This window comes from Lissotriton helveticus, chromosome 5_1 (assembly GCF_964261635.1).
Source record: "Lissotriton helveticus chromosome 5_1, aLisHel1.1, whole genome shotgun sequence".
NCBI lineage: Eukaryota > Metazoa > Chordata > Amphibia > Caudata > Salamandridae > Lissotriton > Lissotriton helveticus.
In genome coordinates, this window is record NC_136065.1 from 792,093,869 (window position 1) to 792,110,462 (window position 16,594).

Consider the following 16,594-nt stretch of genomic DNA (forward strand, 5'->3'; position numbering starts at 1 on the left):
GGGAACATTGCCCAACACCATTAAAAGGAGGCTCAAAAACACTTAAAAATAAGTTTACATACTTTACAGACTGTAATAGGTCAAAATCCTGAGTCGTAATAATTTAAACTAAGTAGTTCTTCCTCTCCAAAAGTCATGTTGACCCATAGTAAATTGATATATTCCACTTCTTTCAGACGTGACCTGTTTCTCAAAGGTTATGATCATTGGAAGGACACAGTTGATTTGAAATCCATCTGGGTTCTAAGAACTGGCAAGTGCGTGGCACTGAGGCCTTACATCGTGCCTGCTTCATCCCAATACAGATGTTATTTTTAAATAATACAGTGTACCAAACTACATGATTTGGTTTGACTACTGCAAAGAATATGAACGCCCCAGCCATTCCCTCTTTGGCTGAATATAATAATTGGCGCTCACACACAAATTATACGATTGAGTTGTTACAGGCTTTATTTCAAAACAATTCTTTTAATGTATCTGAAATGGATCCTCTAGGGTGGTTGGTTTGGCAGTCAAATTAAAATGCCTGCCATCTCCGTTTTCGTAACACTACTGTAGGCTATGTGCAAGACAGACTTGACCCAAGATTTCCTGATACCCATTCGGTAACAACCTATTTGGTTGGTAAATTATTGCAACAGTGGTTGCAGCACTCTACACTATCGTCTGTTAAACAACACTTATCATTGTTTTCCAACAATATTAATTTGGCCGATTTTGCCTTAGGACCTAGGGCTCCTAGGACAAAAAGATCGATATACGCTGCTTTCTAAGAAATTTGGAAACTTTCACAAATTGAAGCAGCTTCTTGTTTGCGGGAAAAAGACCAAGCTAACTCAGAAAACGTTTTAGCTGTTGTCGACAACAGTATTAGTACACTGTCTTCCCGCATATATACCTTAGAAAATATTGTTTCCTCTGTTATTGATATTGTACAAGAAGATCTGTCTCTGTTATATCATGGTCAAAATCGATTGCGTTTAGTGAAGAAATTTGCGTGGACTTTGTAAACTCTAAAGATGGGGAAGGTACAGTGGGATTATTTGAATGCAACTGCTTTGTTTTTGCCGTTTAATTTAACAGACAAACAGCAATTTATGTCCATGAAGGATGCTATCTACACTCTTTTGCACATTGAGAAAATAGATCCTTTACCCTTTTCTGTCGCAGAAACTGACTATGCTGTTTGGCTAATCCATGGGGTTATTACTTTGCCTTTCTCGCTGTTTCAATTCAGTTCTTGCATGAAACATTACCCTTTAGGCCGCTTTGAACCACTTGGAAGCACTTTTCTCCATGAACTGTGGTCTTTGCCTTCCAACTATCGATGTTTCAGGGATGACACAGATGTATATCGTACCACTGTGATTCCACAGTAGGTCATTCCCTGGTATGCAAAAACATGAGGCTGCACGGAGCATGTAACATATCAACACCGAACCATGCGTGAGTTTTAAAAGGTAAACCAGTTCCTGCAATAATTCCCACGTTCACTTTGCTTACTAATAGTTATCTTATTTTAAATACCCAAGAATGCTGCAGCTTGCTTACTGGCATACCATACATTGTTACGGTTTCTCAGCGCGTAATTTGTTGCAATAATTTAATTTTTTCGCTCCCGTGTGGGCCGCTGGATAGTTCTGTTTGGCCTTCAATACCAACTTTGAAAGCAGATTTCTACAAGTTGAGCAGTTTAAAGGCACTTTTAACCGAACAAGAAGTACCCCTTACTTCTGCACGAGAAACCTTCAACTTGCAGGTGGCTAGTGCCACTACTGAGGTTCAAATGCTTTTAAATACTAACCTCCCACTACCTTTTGGGGATCTCATCCATCGCATATTTAATGCGTCAACTACTCAAAGCCTGACACATTTTTTTAACGCTGTCGGCTCTGGCCTTGTGATTTCTTTTCAGACTATATTTGGTGAAATGTGTGAATTCATTCATTATATCTTTTCCAGCGGCTTTGGTGGGTTTCCCTTAATATTGGCATTAGGCGCTGGAATCCTGCTTCCGCTGTGCCTCCTGCACAATGGCTGCTCCTCTTGTGGTACTACACAGACCGGGATGGCTCCAGTTGCTCCATGACCGAATGCATGGATGCTTCGGTACATTGCCACTGGCAACACTCAGTGTGTCTTATGGGTTGTCCTTCTGTTTTGCATATTTCACTTGGGTGCAACCCGTCTTTTCATGCTTGAGATGTCAGTTTACATGGATTTATGCCTTTCCAATACGTCATGTCTGGACCCAGATTTCAACCAGCTAATGGGCCCCTTAGTGGCTCATGAGCAGGACTGTTCTGGGATTGGCTTAATGGCGAGTGCGGCTGCACTTGGAATTTTGGTTCAATGGGATATCTGTACGCCTGCACAGAATCTCCTACTTTAAAGTTATATTGAATATCACACAAGTTATCCAGCGATGCTTATGGAGGCACCCGACTATGAGGAACACTCTTGTTCTTTCACCTTGCTAAATTGGATGGCGTCTTTTTTTTCTACTGAACACAATGATGTCCTTTTGGAGGGTGTTGCATTCTTTTGAACCTACACTCTGATGGATTAACTGCATAAATGGCCATCAGTCATCATTTTCGGTTTCGGATGCCTTTTCCACACTATAATATTTTTTTCCTCTTCCAGAAATAGTTTTTTTTATTTCGACTCTCGTCTTTGATTTTTTCCAAATTTATGGACATGCCTGTTAATGTCTGCTCACGCTTTTTGAACTGTGTTTTCGTCCTATGCCTACATACGATGAACTTACCGGGGGGGAGGGGTGTAGTAGTGCTTATGGGTCCATTGTCGACATTTGCTAAGTTAGCATGAGCTTCACTGCCATGAGGCTGCTTTTGCGCATGACACTGCAAGCATATATTTCGCTAGACGTTGTTTGTGCACCTTTCACATGAGAACTGTCTGCTTTTCGCATTTGCTGCCTTGCTCTGAGGTTTAGTCTGCATGCGATGTACAAGGTTAACAATCCCCCTTGTTATTCTGTTCTGGTCAGTCCCTCGCACCTAGACATAACATACTTCCCACAGCTGCACTACTGTAAATCGTGTGCTTGAATTTGGCAAGCAAAACATGTTTTGACACACTTGGAGAGACACCTTTCCAGAAAGAAGAGCTGTGCTTGTACTGTGATGTGAACCTTTCATCTAGATCTTGAGGTATGGGGTCTGCTGACAAAGCCCAGAGGTCTACTTTTTTATAATAATCTATTTTTTACAACGGGGAGGGTGGTTAGGTCTTTTGGTCCTTTCCCTTGGTCTTTATAAAATGATATCCCCGTTCGTAGTCTATAGAATTGTTACAATGCTGACTATATTGTGTTTATGCATTTTGCTGCTAGTAATGGCACGTATACTGTACTATAGAGCGCGTTAGTTAAAATAAACATTTTAAACTATAACGCGTCTCTGATTGCTAGCATTGTGGACAAGTATGAGTGAGTGAGCGAAAGAGTTGTCTGGCTCCCACGATTCCCGAGAGAGAGAGTGACGTGTTCTGGGTTGTCTAGTTTCGCTGTAGTCAGAGAACGAATGAGACACTATAGGTAGTCGCTTTGGGATTTTGGGTAATAATGTGGTAGGTTAGTTCACCCCTATTCACTGAGGCCCCTTTTCCCTGTGCCTAGTTCTGTGTATGTGCAAAATCCCTGCACCAGGGCATGACGTAAAACCTCTGGTGGCTAGACACAAAGTCGAACACGGCTTCTGAATCAGACGTGGGTTTGCTGTATGCCGCATCTGAGATGGCACCAGCTTACGTAAGAGTTGGCAATCTTGCGATAACTAATGCACAACCGCGGAAACCATCAGGAAGGACTACACTGGTAGTCTTTCATTCAGGATTCGCTCGGCCTGCTCACAGTGCAAGAGCAGTTTGGGTGAATACTGACTGGGGTGCGTCATTAGGAGTTCGCCCATGTTCTTTGAACGAAGAATGAAGCATAGCTGTCCTGTGCAGAAGAGAACTTTCAAACTCTTGAAAAAGATGTAGCACAACGTGTATCACTACAGTCAGCATTTTTTCAAAAGTAACAAGGCATTCATCCCCTTTGGTTCGCAGGAATGTTCAGAGTCTCAGATGGAACTTTTCCAAGTAACACAGAGGCAAAGCAACATATGAAATGATCTTTACATTGAAGCACTCTTTCTCTTGACCCTCTCAGACACAGCCCCCTTAGTTATCTTCATTGCCTGGCCAGATGACTACTTGAACCCTTCTGCATATTTCTTTACCTCTCTTTTAAAATATATAATGGGTTCATCTTGGACTTTGTTGGGACATTCGTAGTCACTTTCACTTAGAATCCAGTTGCCTCACTGTTTTAACCAGTAGGGCGTGTGTCTTAGAGACTCACTCATTAGTCATTCAAACACCTTAGGGTACAGAAAATGTTATTCTATGCTGGCTTTTGACTCAACATCAGATAATGATTCAGGCAAACATTGTTCCATTCAGAATTGGGATAAGGTGCTTTATCTGTAGCCAAGGTTTATTGTCTCTGTGTTCCTACAAGACTGATGCTGTATGCCTTATTACCAAATACTGCACAAGTGAGGTGTGCCAAAAAATACTCATGTTCCATGTTAAGGCAGACATTAGAATGCACGTTGTTTCAAAATGTGTTTCAATTAAGACTTTACCGCAGCAAAGTCTTAAGTTAATGGGGCCTATTCACAAACAGCATTTTATAGTACATTTTTAATTATTACTATAGTACTTAAAATCTTCCACAATACTTACATGCAGAGGTTCTGCCTACACCTGTCCTACTTTTTGATTTTGGAGATTTCTGCCTAAGTACCTTTTAATAGTAAATGTAGGAGGGAGAGTGACTGGAAAATGGGGAATACTAACTACTAAATAGAATATGCTAATGGAGGAGTTTGAAGGGCTTAGGAAGAGTCGTGAGGGGTTTCATAAGGACGTGTACCAATCCATAAAAGAGTAAGCCCATTGTTATTCACAAACTACACTTCTAAAGTTACTACAACCAAAAAAAGGGCCCAAAAGAGGAGTGAATTAATCCAACTCAAAGCTCAAGTCCAGCACCACTATTGCCAACCACTTGCACTTTTACACCCTCTTATAGAAAATAAGGGAGGTAACTACTAAATTAAAAACCCATAGGAAATAGTGTTAAATTAAAATAAATCATTTTGAATAGTTACAAATATAAGATTATTTATTTTTGCTAACAAAATATATAAAATTCATATATATTTGTATTTTATTTTAAAATATGGTAGCAACCTGTTTTGTTTTGTAATTACCAATTAATGTAAGTGAACATTTTAATAAAATACAAAGAAATGTATTCTATACATCACCTCTATTAATTTGTAATGGATATAAGTTTTATATTTCCTTTTTTTGTAATTAGTTTTATTTCAAAAATAAACTTTAAGAAAAGTTATAGAACGTAATTTCAGATAATTATTGAAATAATTTTTTTTTTTTAATTTAGTAAACCATGCTGTTTCATTTATTTTATTTTGTTCTACATTAATATAATATCAAGCACAATTACAGTAATATATATTGTTTTTATTTCTTTTTATTGGTTATCTGTGTTTTAGAGCAAGTCTTTTGTCATGATTACACATAACAACAAAGCTCAAGTACTCAATTGCAATACAACCATCAAGAACAAAAACAATGCATCAAATGTTACACTTGATTAGTGTGCACTTCATCTCTGATTCCACCAAGCCGCAAGGTTTCAGCCCTCCCTTCCCTACCCCCTAGTCTCATCCCCTACCCCCTCTCCCAGCTAGTGCATTACAATTTGTATCTTTAGTCCTCGACCACGGAAACATCTGAACCCCCAGAGCATGTGACGTAAGCTCCTGCTCCCCACCTCTCATAACCTATCTTCACCACACAGAACCCTCAAGGTTGGGCCAATCTCCCCCACTGTCCTCTGACTGCTGTCTCTGTGTGTTAGAACGTTTGGTACCCTGTAAGTGTGACCCCTGCTCACTAACCCCCGTCTTCGTCTGCATGGCTTCCATCAATGTGGCCCAAACTTCTGTCATTCAGCAAATTATTATCCTTTTTATTAAGTTTAATGTAAGCCCCCGCCGCTAGTGCCCACTCAGTGTCGTTTTTACACAACAAAGATGTTAACCACTTGGACGCTAAGCACATTTTTTGTTGTATATTGACTTTCCATTGAAATCAATGGAAACTCCATGACGAGTTACCCTTGTCATTAGCGCTGAAGGGGTTAAAGGGGCTTTAATACTCAGCCCCCTGTGGGCCCCTTCCTTTTGGCCAACACTAAGGCCAACTGTAGGAACTTCCAGTGCATCTTATTCCTTAGTGGCCATTTAACAATGTCAAGCAAACACACCGGAGATGTCATCTCAACTGCTATCGTCGTCACTGTTTGCAGCTGTGTGACCACAGACAACCAGTTTGCCTGCACTCTGGGACAGGTCCATGCCATGTGTAAGAAGGACCCGCCCTCTCCTCCAAATCTCTGGCAGTCCGCACTCCTGTCCCTATACATCTGATTAAGGTTAACAGGTTTAAGAAATGTTTGATGAACATAATTTAAGTGCGTCTGCTTAAACCTAGCATTGCATGAAACCCGTTTCACTAATTCGCAAGACGCATCCACTCCTTGTCAATCAAGGGCTCTGCGAACTCCTCCCGCCATGCTTGGCATGCCGTGGGCTCAGTCCTGACACTGTCCATCCTAATTCTTCCATGGCGTTTTGTCACCAGATGTCTCCCCATCCCTGCATTCAACCTCAAGTGCAAAGTTTCTGTCTATTTGGGCGTATTCTGAAAATCCGTCCAGATTTCCCTTACAGTGATCGCTAATTTAGCATATTGCAAAAATTGTCAATGCCCCACTTCAAAGTCCTCCCATGCCTCCACAAAAGTGAGTAACTTCTCTCCCGGGTAGAGGTCACCCAATGTCTCACATCTTTCCTCCTTCTAGTGCACTACTGAAATGTCTACGCTAATACGGCTAAACTGCAGCAACGTTCAAATGATGAGGTCTCTAGCAAAGGGAGGCCTCTTCAAGATTGGTCACCACACTCTCCCACACCTCTGTTGTATCAGAAAGGGCACATTACTGAAACAATAACAATAATGTTTAACATTAATTTATTGTTACTAATTCTTATCTAATACAGTTTATTGTTTTTTTTCTTTTTTACATTTCCCTGTACATTACCATAGGGAGATTCCACTGCTAAAGGCTGTTTAGTGACTGAACCAATGAAAATGATTGTTTGTACACCTTTGCAATTTTCCCTTAGAACCAAATGCTGCAGAGATACATTCCAAGGAGAACAATACGTGTAGCACACCCACTAATAAAACCAGTGATTGGTTTCAGCTTCATCACCCATAGCCAGCTGAAACTCAGTAAAAACACTTTCAATCAAAATCAGGCTGACCACACAATAAAGGAACCCACACACCAAATGTTGTTCCTGCTGTGTCTATATCATTAAATTACTTTCTAGGCTTGCCCTTTTTTTAAGGAGGACATATTTGAGCAGGAGGAGAGAAATAGGATTTACAGGCAAAGGATCAACATCTTTGGTATGCCCAGTGAAGCTGTAATTGCTGGATACCGATTTCACATGATGTGATCCTGGACATGGTTCCTGACTGGGACAGGCAGCTGGATTCACCTACAGCCTGCTTCCAGGCTATGTCACAATATTGACAACATTCCATTCAATGGCCACTGGATCTTTCCAGAGGATCTTCTCTGACAACATTGGCATCTCACGGGCAAGGCAGTCCCTATGTTTGCATCAGGTACTAGGTGCATCAGCAGAAGAGTGAACCATTTTATCCCCATGCCATAGTTACTGATGGGAAGATAAAGGGTGGCAAGACAATTTTATACCTGTGCCCACTCCCCTTGTGTGCCCAACTTACCATACAGCACATCTTTTCATCTACAGACAGAAGCTGGCACTCCATTAAACATGCAGGATGTCCAAGATGCCAAGGGGCGCTTCACTGATGAGTATGATGCCTTTATTGGAACCATACACAACAGGTACATTTTCCAACAGCCACTTCTTGAACCTGGTTGCTATAGGGAGTTTAGTGAGATGTGGCTTATTGGTACATAACAACACCTCACACTGTCTTTGTATCTTGAAGTGTCACATGCAGGTACCCAGTGTGAACTCTTTTTTTATCTTTAGTTGCTAGTTTGGTTACTGCATTTATGTGGTTGGACAATCTCATGTCAATGTCAAATGGTGAGCATCTAACACACTACACTGTAATTACGTACTGTGCAGAGACAACTCGGTGTACTTGTTACAACATTGTCATCTAGCATGCTGCAGTCAAGTTTTAAAAACGTTAATTTACGGAAAAATTGTAACACTATTGTCACCAACATTCAACCGCATTATCTAATGTATGTTTTAGGTCCATATTCTAAAACCATAACTAAACACACATATATTAGGTACTCAACTGAACCCTGCTTTGATTTTGTTACTGTTGGTCGTTTGTAGTTCTTTTAGTACATGTAGGGTGTCTCCCTCCCATATGTGAAGCCATATGTGGCGCTTCACCTCGGCACATAGAGCTGAGATTCTACACTCGGGTTGGAGATGCCACACTTGGAATGGAGATCTCTGTCTACCTCAAAAAGAGAGTAAAATTACATACAGGAAGAGGAAGTAGGCCTTCTTGTTTTGATTCTGAGCCTTCCTCTTCTCCAGGCACCCTCCTACATACTGCTGCTCCTCTTGCACAATTTCCCCTCCAACATGGCTGAGTGAATAGAGAACACGTCCCCCCATGTTCAGACTGTGAACTGAATGTCATCACTGGGGTAGTTTTGACAGGTACCTAACGTTTTATGCGTTCTTGATACACAGCTGAGCAATGCAACATGGACCCAAATCTGCGGGGACTTGGACACGCAGTGCAGTGGGTTTCCACAGCAGGCAGAGGAATCTGTGCAATAAGGGATGGGAGCACCTTCGTCGCTGGGCCCATGTTAAGGCCCAGGACATTATGGGCTTGTCCTCCCAGCCACAGCATACCCTTATAACACCACTATACCAGTGGGTCCTAAAAGCTGCCTAGCTAACTATCAGTGCTCAGCTAGAAGAGTTTGAGCAGCAGAGAGATGGTATGTAAATGTGTATTGGTATTTGGCACTTAGGTGTACGTGACTACTGTCGTGTTATTTATTTATTTTAAAAGTTTTATATAGCGCTGGCTAGACCCGGAGGTATCAGAGCGCTTTACATGAGCATCAGATCATAGTTACAGTTTACATCATTACAAAGGTTACACAGTTCTTAGAGCATGGCAACATAGTTACATGTAAGGTCAAGATAAACAATAAGCACAAATACGAAAGGGGAAAAGCAGGCAAGGTAAGAGATTCAGGGGAGGGGTGGTTGGAGCACGGGAAGTAGACAGATAATGAGGGCGGGAAAGGGGAAGGGGTGGTGAGAGACACAGCATGGGAAGCGGAGGGGAAGGGTTATGGGGACACAAACCGGTAGACGAGTCAAGGCAACGTCCAAATTCCAGTAAGCTGTCTGTGAGCTTTGTTATATTCTTACATGTTCTATTTAACCTGCTCTATTGTGGGGTGAAATTATTGGAAGCTCTACTTCCATTACATACATGTTTATTGTTTGTTTTCTTTGGCTTGACTACTAATCTGTTTTTGACATTCGGAAATGTTATAAGGAAAATAGGAATTCCTGGTAACATAAAAATGTGAAGACACATTATACATTACAGTACTGTATCTTTGCCATTTTGGCAATTTTACTTTATGTGATGGTGAAATTATTTACCTTTACCCTACTTCTGAACCTTCAAAGTTCATGCAGTCATTAAATAATGTGTGAAAGTTTTAATGTCCTAAAATATAGACAAGCTCACACTCCCTTAAAATGCTGTGTAGCCCCGGGGGATGACTGTCTTCTCTCAAATAACCAATATTTGGAACCTTTTGTGAACCTACATTTCCAATAGGTTAAAATAGTTTTTGACATACCTCTATTATCACCACCCCTTTCACTTCCTGTAAATGGATGATTCAATAGCTATATTGTGTTTTTCAAAGTTAAATACTTCAACTTGGATATGAAAGCAGAGAATAATGAGATTTCTTTTAATGTTCCCAGTGTTAGCATGTGCCCAAACAGAAAAATATTCTCTGTTAGCCACATTTATGTAGCTATCTATTACTGACCCAATACATACACAAATTCTCCCTTTCTTCACATTTCTTCTCAGTGGACAGGGCTGACATAGAACCACCAAAGCAGGGCCGGGGGCAAGAGCACAGATATTTTGCTCGGAGGTGAACACAATCACTTGACACCACCAGCAAAGTGGAGGAACCCACCACCCACAGGCGTAGTGTGTCTACATGGATACTAACAAGATCTGTTTCCAGAACGCCCCAGGCAGAGAGTCACCTTTCCGACAGAAGATGTGAATACCACCAGCCTGTGAAAGGACTTTCTTGGGTCTTCTTCTGGCATTAACCAAGACCAACCTGTGTTGCCCCAGAGTAGGCCACTATACCATCTGAGCTTGCACCAGCTCCACCTTAACTCCTAAGACCCATGTTCCATGGAGGGCTCTAGATGCACCCCCGCCCATGCATCACCTCCTTCTCCCAGTGCCTGCCCAGAAGAACGTTAGTTGAGGAACATTTCTGCCCCAACACCCACACTCTTCATCTGGTGCCCAGTTCCCTGCTCCAAATGTGTCAGTAGCTGGTCTCAAGGAGGCCATGATGTCAATTGTAGAGGTTCAGGGAGAGCTCTCTCCAGATATCCAGGACTTAGTTCAGGGGGCCTGGATGATCTGAGAGACAGTCTCTGGGAAGCTACAAACTTTATATGGGGTTGTGATGTAATTGACAGCAACTCTTATGTCTTGTCTGCCTCTCCAATCTGTAACCACCTCCTGTAGCTCTGTCTCTAAGTCCTCTGTTAAATTTTTCCTGTGGGGTGTCTTGTCCTGCCACTGTTAGCCAATTTACATCCATATCGGAGGAATAGCTCCACATCATGATCAAAATCGAGAGTGAGGATGGCCAGTGACTTGCCTTCAAGGCAGTAACCTAAAATAGGCGCACCCTCTGGCTTGGGGGTCTTATTTTATCATAATTTTGCACAGTGAACTCTCAGGTTTGTCCCTTAGGGAGTATGGACATCTTTTTGTCCCCCATTAAATATAGACTGATTCCCTTGATGCTTCCTGATGTGTTTTTATTATTTACCCAACCCCTTCAAAGTGGCATTTATCCTCTGAGTGAAGAATGCATTTTTTGTTCCCTTTGACCCTACACAATGACAGATTTCCCTGAAAAGCACAAAGGTTAAAGGGATGTTATAGTTCGGTGAAAATGTCAATTAAAACATACAGTTTTAAATAAAACAACTAATATTCACCAGTTATAGGTAACTCAAGTGACTATAACTCATGCTCTAAAGTAACTATAACTCACAGTCCCGCCATACACTGTGGTGACCTCAATGATGTAATTGCTGTAATACTGGAGGTAATTAGCATTTCATGGTGAGTGCTGCAATTATAGATCTAGATTTTTTAGGACTTGAGTTATAGGTACTATATATAAGTATAATTGGTGGATTTCAGTGGTTTTGTTGTTTAAAACTGTGTAACCTAACTCACACTATAGCGTCCCTTTAGCCTTTGCTTTTTTTAAATAAATTTCTATGGTTTTTTCAATGTAAAGTAACATATTAGTACAGTCCTTAACTATAATGTAATTGAACTTTTGTTTTTTTCAGTGAATTTTTATGTTTTTTTAGGATGTCAACACAGGCACAAAGATGGCAGATTTGGAGATCCCCTTGAGGTCAGCTGATAAGTCTTGGTCCATGTAGTTGTATTTTTTCCAAACCATGTCCAGATCTAGCAGCTATAAAGATAAGACGTAGGTTCAGTTGATATTTCCTTATATATAAAGTCGTCAACACCACAAATGAAGATTTATTAGCAAGACATACAGGAACTTATCTACCACCATTAAATACAATTGTAAACATTTAATACACTTTCACAAATAAGAAAAGAAGAGTTAGTGAAAGAACTAATGATGAGTTGTAGAAGTTAAGATCATTGGTTCCAGACGTAACTGATGGACCAATGGACCAATGGTACAGGGCCTTATTGCTGCTGCCAAAAGGTCAGTCCTCTTTAGTTCGAGTTATGGGTGTTTTGAAGGTTGACAACCGGGGCTGTTGTATGACAGATGCTCACAGGAGTGAGAGAGACTTACACAGGGGAGTAGATAACTGCAAGTCAAAGACAAAGATGCTTGGTAGATGGTTTTACTACTCATTTTGAGAGACACAAAAAAAACATTCAGATAGTTAAACCAAGGCCCATCAATCAAATATATGAGATCATCAAGCAAAAGAACTAAGATTGAACTTATCAATCAGTGTGTAGAATTCATCTTCTCTGTGGTGTAGGGCAAGGCTTTGCAGCATTGCTAGGAGCCATGTTTGTGGCAAGTGGTGGATGGGACAGCAACGCAGGGCCTTAAAAGTTACAAATAAAAGCAATAGTATATATTAGTGTTACAGTATCCAACGTAAGGCTAGATTTGAGCAGCATTTAGCATAGGGGCATGAATGTCCGTGTAGGTGGTTTGCATTGCAAGACCTGCCCTATGTGTTACATTGCTGCAGTTTTGCAATGACCTCTGCTCCAGCTGAAGCAACCAATCCAGTTGTATAAAGACTAGTAAAATACCCATTCACACAACATAAATACATTTTTAGGGCTTGTGTTAGGGGGGGCTTATGAAGGTTATATATATGATGTGCAACTAACAACACAGGTTTGAGTAAAGGGCTGATGTGGATAGCTGGCATGCTTACCAGGTTAATGTGTGACTAGTTAGGCCTGTCTAGTTTTTTTACTTAGAATTCTGAGACTTGCAGTCTTATTTAACCCTGTATAAAACCATGACTATTAGTCCCAGAATTTAAAGAAAAAACAGGGACTGGTTCACCGAGTCAAGCATAGACATGGGAGACTTGGCAGCTGTATAGAGTGTGGGTGGGCTGCAAGGATATAATCTTAGCTGGCACCACATTCATGTTGTCCTGTCACGGCACTCCGCATAGCAGGTGGGGATGCATTGTGGAGAGCAAGTCCTTCTGGAGAGGGGGAGGTAGAGACAGGATCCAGTTGGCCTCCCAGGAAGCACTTGAGCCAGCTTAATCCTGAAGAACTTCGCCTGCCTTCTCTCATCTGGCTGTTTCAGGTTTTTAAACCCCATGGTTAGACCTCTTTCCCTAATGCATTCACAGACTCTGTGACCTCCTGCCATAAGGCTGCTTTCTGGGTTCCACTGGGGGAGAATGAAGGCAGCCTATGTAGTTGCTTGTAGTATGTAAGTGTCACCACAAATGTAACCACAAGAGCTGTCTCCTCCTTAGTGAAATTTCTCTCCAAAATGGGCGGCATCCTTGAAGTAGACAGACACAGTAGCGACTGCAGAACCCAAAAGCTGAAGAGGAAAAGTACAGATCCTATGGTGTGGGCAATATGTATGTGGTCCTAAGGAAATCTGTGCCAAGTGTGTCTGATTTCATACAGGTATATTTCATTTTCCAGCTCACTGCTTAGTGGAGATAACCTATCACTACCATGCTTAGGTCTCTGCTCTGTATGCGGCGATTCTCCACCATGTGTGGAGGTTACCTATTCAGCACCATGCAGAGACTTCACCCTGAGGGCTGAGGCTTTACCCCAAGACTGGATGTATAGGCAGACTTAAAATATTGTCTTAAGTTACATGTAGCAATTATGCATTTGTAAATTATGTTTATTCTCCCTCCACTTCCTAAACTGAAGGGGTGGAGACATATAAGTTTTCACATTTGAGTAACTTTACACTCAGATTTTGTGAATAGTCAAAAGTAGTAATTTCACATTTAAATTACTCATAGGGGTAAGTTACCCTTGTAAATAGCCCACAATATCTTTAAGGTATATGTTTTCATTGTCTTGGAGCATAGGGCGCTACTGCATGCACAATCTGTTTCTTTTAAGGATACTGTGAGTGTTACAGCACATTCCAACATCTATGTTATAATGAACATAGAGGTGCTAAGAGTGGTAGATCTGGCACAATTAACTCTGTTACTATGAGTGTGGGGGTGCTATGAATAACCTTGATCAATCTGGAAAATTGAGTTGGAGTCATTGGCTATCAGCAGTCACTTGATACAGCCAAGTCAAATTTGAGTCATGTACAGTTTTTACAGTCTTATTCATGCAACACATTTCCATGATCAACTATCCTGAGCTGAGTACTTGCTGGTATGGACTGAATAGTGATGACCTCAACTCCATTTTCAAGATTGAATTACTCCTTGGTAGTGTGGTACAATGAAGATGCACTGATAGAGGTGGATTTTGCCAGCTTTCACTTAACCTGTGAATAGGTTTCAACAGGAACGATGCTCTTTTTCTTTATGCACCACCCCACCATTGACCACATGTACAGGAATATGAGGATTAGTGGTAGTAGCAGTAAAGGGAAACAGTAAAGGAGAAAACAGAGACAAATTGGTCCACCACTTCCTGCTCAGCACTCTGCAAGTCACTGAGTTCAGTCGACTGTAGTAGATTCCTAAAAAGCAAAGGAGCTAATGTAAGTATCAATATGTTTAGAGAACTAAATGTAACTGAAATTGTGAATTGATGTACCTGAACTCTGTATATCCAACTCTGTGTTCTTCAATATATGAGGTTATTCCTCAAAACTAAACATTCAAACAATAAGTGTACCAAAATATACATATGCACTAATATACACATGCTTTGGATAACTAATATACACTATGCTATGGATTTCAACCTTATATGCCATGACTACACTCAGGACAGCGTGGAGTTTTGGAGAATAGGGAACCATCTGCTTTTCTCCCCAGACTATGCAAGCATGCAGACCCTGACCATCACCCCTCGGGCTTGGTTAGACCATTTTGGAGCCCTTTGTGACCTTGAGCCCGGTGAGGTCCTATTGCCTGTAGATCAGGAGGTGTCTGGTCTTTGATTTTAGTGGGAAGTAGTTAGGAAAGCTACCATGTCTTTCCCAGAAGACAAGGCCCCAGGCCCAGATGGTTTCCCGGGGACCTTTTTAAATTTGAGGTTGATCTTTGGGGCTCTATATCGACTCAGCACTTTAACGCTGCCAGTCCCCCCTAGCTGGAAACAATTGATAATTGTCCCGAACTACAAGAAGGATACTAGGGCTGATTCTGCCTGTTACGCCCACATTTTCTTGGTGGACACTCAGGTCAAGGTGTTAGGGAGGGTCCTACTAGAGCGCCTTATCACCTGGATGAAAGGTAATAATGTATTGTCAGGAGCTCATTATGGGTTTAGGGCAGGGCAGGGCACAGTTGATCAGACCCTGAACCTGTATATGTTAATTGTGAAGTACACTAGGGTGAAGGAGGGAGCGGTTCAACTGGCCTTCATGGGCCTAAACTCAGCCTTTGAATGAGTAAATAGAGTTAAGCTTTGGGCTGTGTTTGGGTCCATTGGGTTTGAAGAAGTCCTTATCCCCTTCTTCCACAGTGTTCATGAGGATCTAATTGCTTCTGTAAGATACGGGGTGAATGAGGAATACACCCCAGCCCTTTAGTTTGAAGGGAGGGGTGTGCCACGGGTGTATCATGGCCCCTTTTCTCTTCACTCTTTATATTAATGGTCTGGAATTGTTTGTATTTGACCAAAGGGTGGATGTACCGAGCTTGGGCGGTCGTCGTCTGCATTTATATGTAGATTACGCCGTCGTTGCACAGCCAAGGGTCTCAGCGTCCCCTAGACCTTTTTGTAACCTTTAAGGATGAGCTTGAACTTACCATTAACTTCACTAAGTCCCATGTAAGCTTCTTGATAAAGAGGCAGTCTATCTCTATGGTTGATCATTTTTTTGTACCTAGGGAACCTATTGGATTCCAATCGTAGTTGTTACCCTTGCTCAAGAAAAACTCTTTTAGGTTTAAATCAGCAATTAACGGGGTCAGTGCCCTGTTTAAACGCATAGGTCACACACATGTGAAGACCATGCATAAAGTATTCAGGGCTATGTGTATTACAATGGCTTGCTACGGATGCGACATTTGGAGCTTTGTGTCATCCTCCCAACTACAGGTCATTGAAAACTCTATTCTGAAAGATATTCTTAGAGTTCCCCAGAGTACACCTTCTGAGATGGTTCATGAGGAAGCTGGGCTGGGGTATATTTCTGACATTGTTGGGTTACGCCCCTTGCTACTTTCAATGTCCATTTTGCTAAAGGAGGACCTGAATCTCAACAGGCTTATTATTCGAGATTGCCTTGCTTTGGGTCATATGTTGCGCATTCCATGGTGTACATATATCAAACGTACCTTAACCTCTTTGGGTCGCCCTGAGGTTTTTGCTGAGCCGTATTGCCTTGTGAGGGGTGACATTTCTTGGATAAAACAGGTCTTTCTTGCCAGGGCAGCAGCGGAGTGAGTCTATGCCGCTCTTCACGATCACTCTATGTGTAATTTTATTA

At 41.5% G+C, this 16,594-nt stretch overlaps 1 protein-coding gene across 10 annotated transcripts in view; it reads left to right on the top strand.

The window, feature by feature from the left end:
- The window catches only part of LOC144754917 (protransforming growth factor alpha-like), a 1,071,904-nt gene that overhangs the window by 245,841 nt on the left and 809,469 nt on the right, over positions 1-16,594 (top strand). For 3 of the 10 annotated variants that reach the window (XM_078643264.1, XM_078643262.1, XM_078643263.1), the window contains one exon: positions 11,832-11,878. The exons of the other annotated variants lie outside the window; for them this stretch is intronic. The gene's annotated coding sequence lies outside the window, so the exon portion shown is untranslated. The remainder of the gene's footprint in view (positions 1-11,831; positions 11,879-16,594) is intronic. 10 annotated transcript variants of the gene reach the window in all.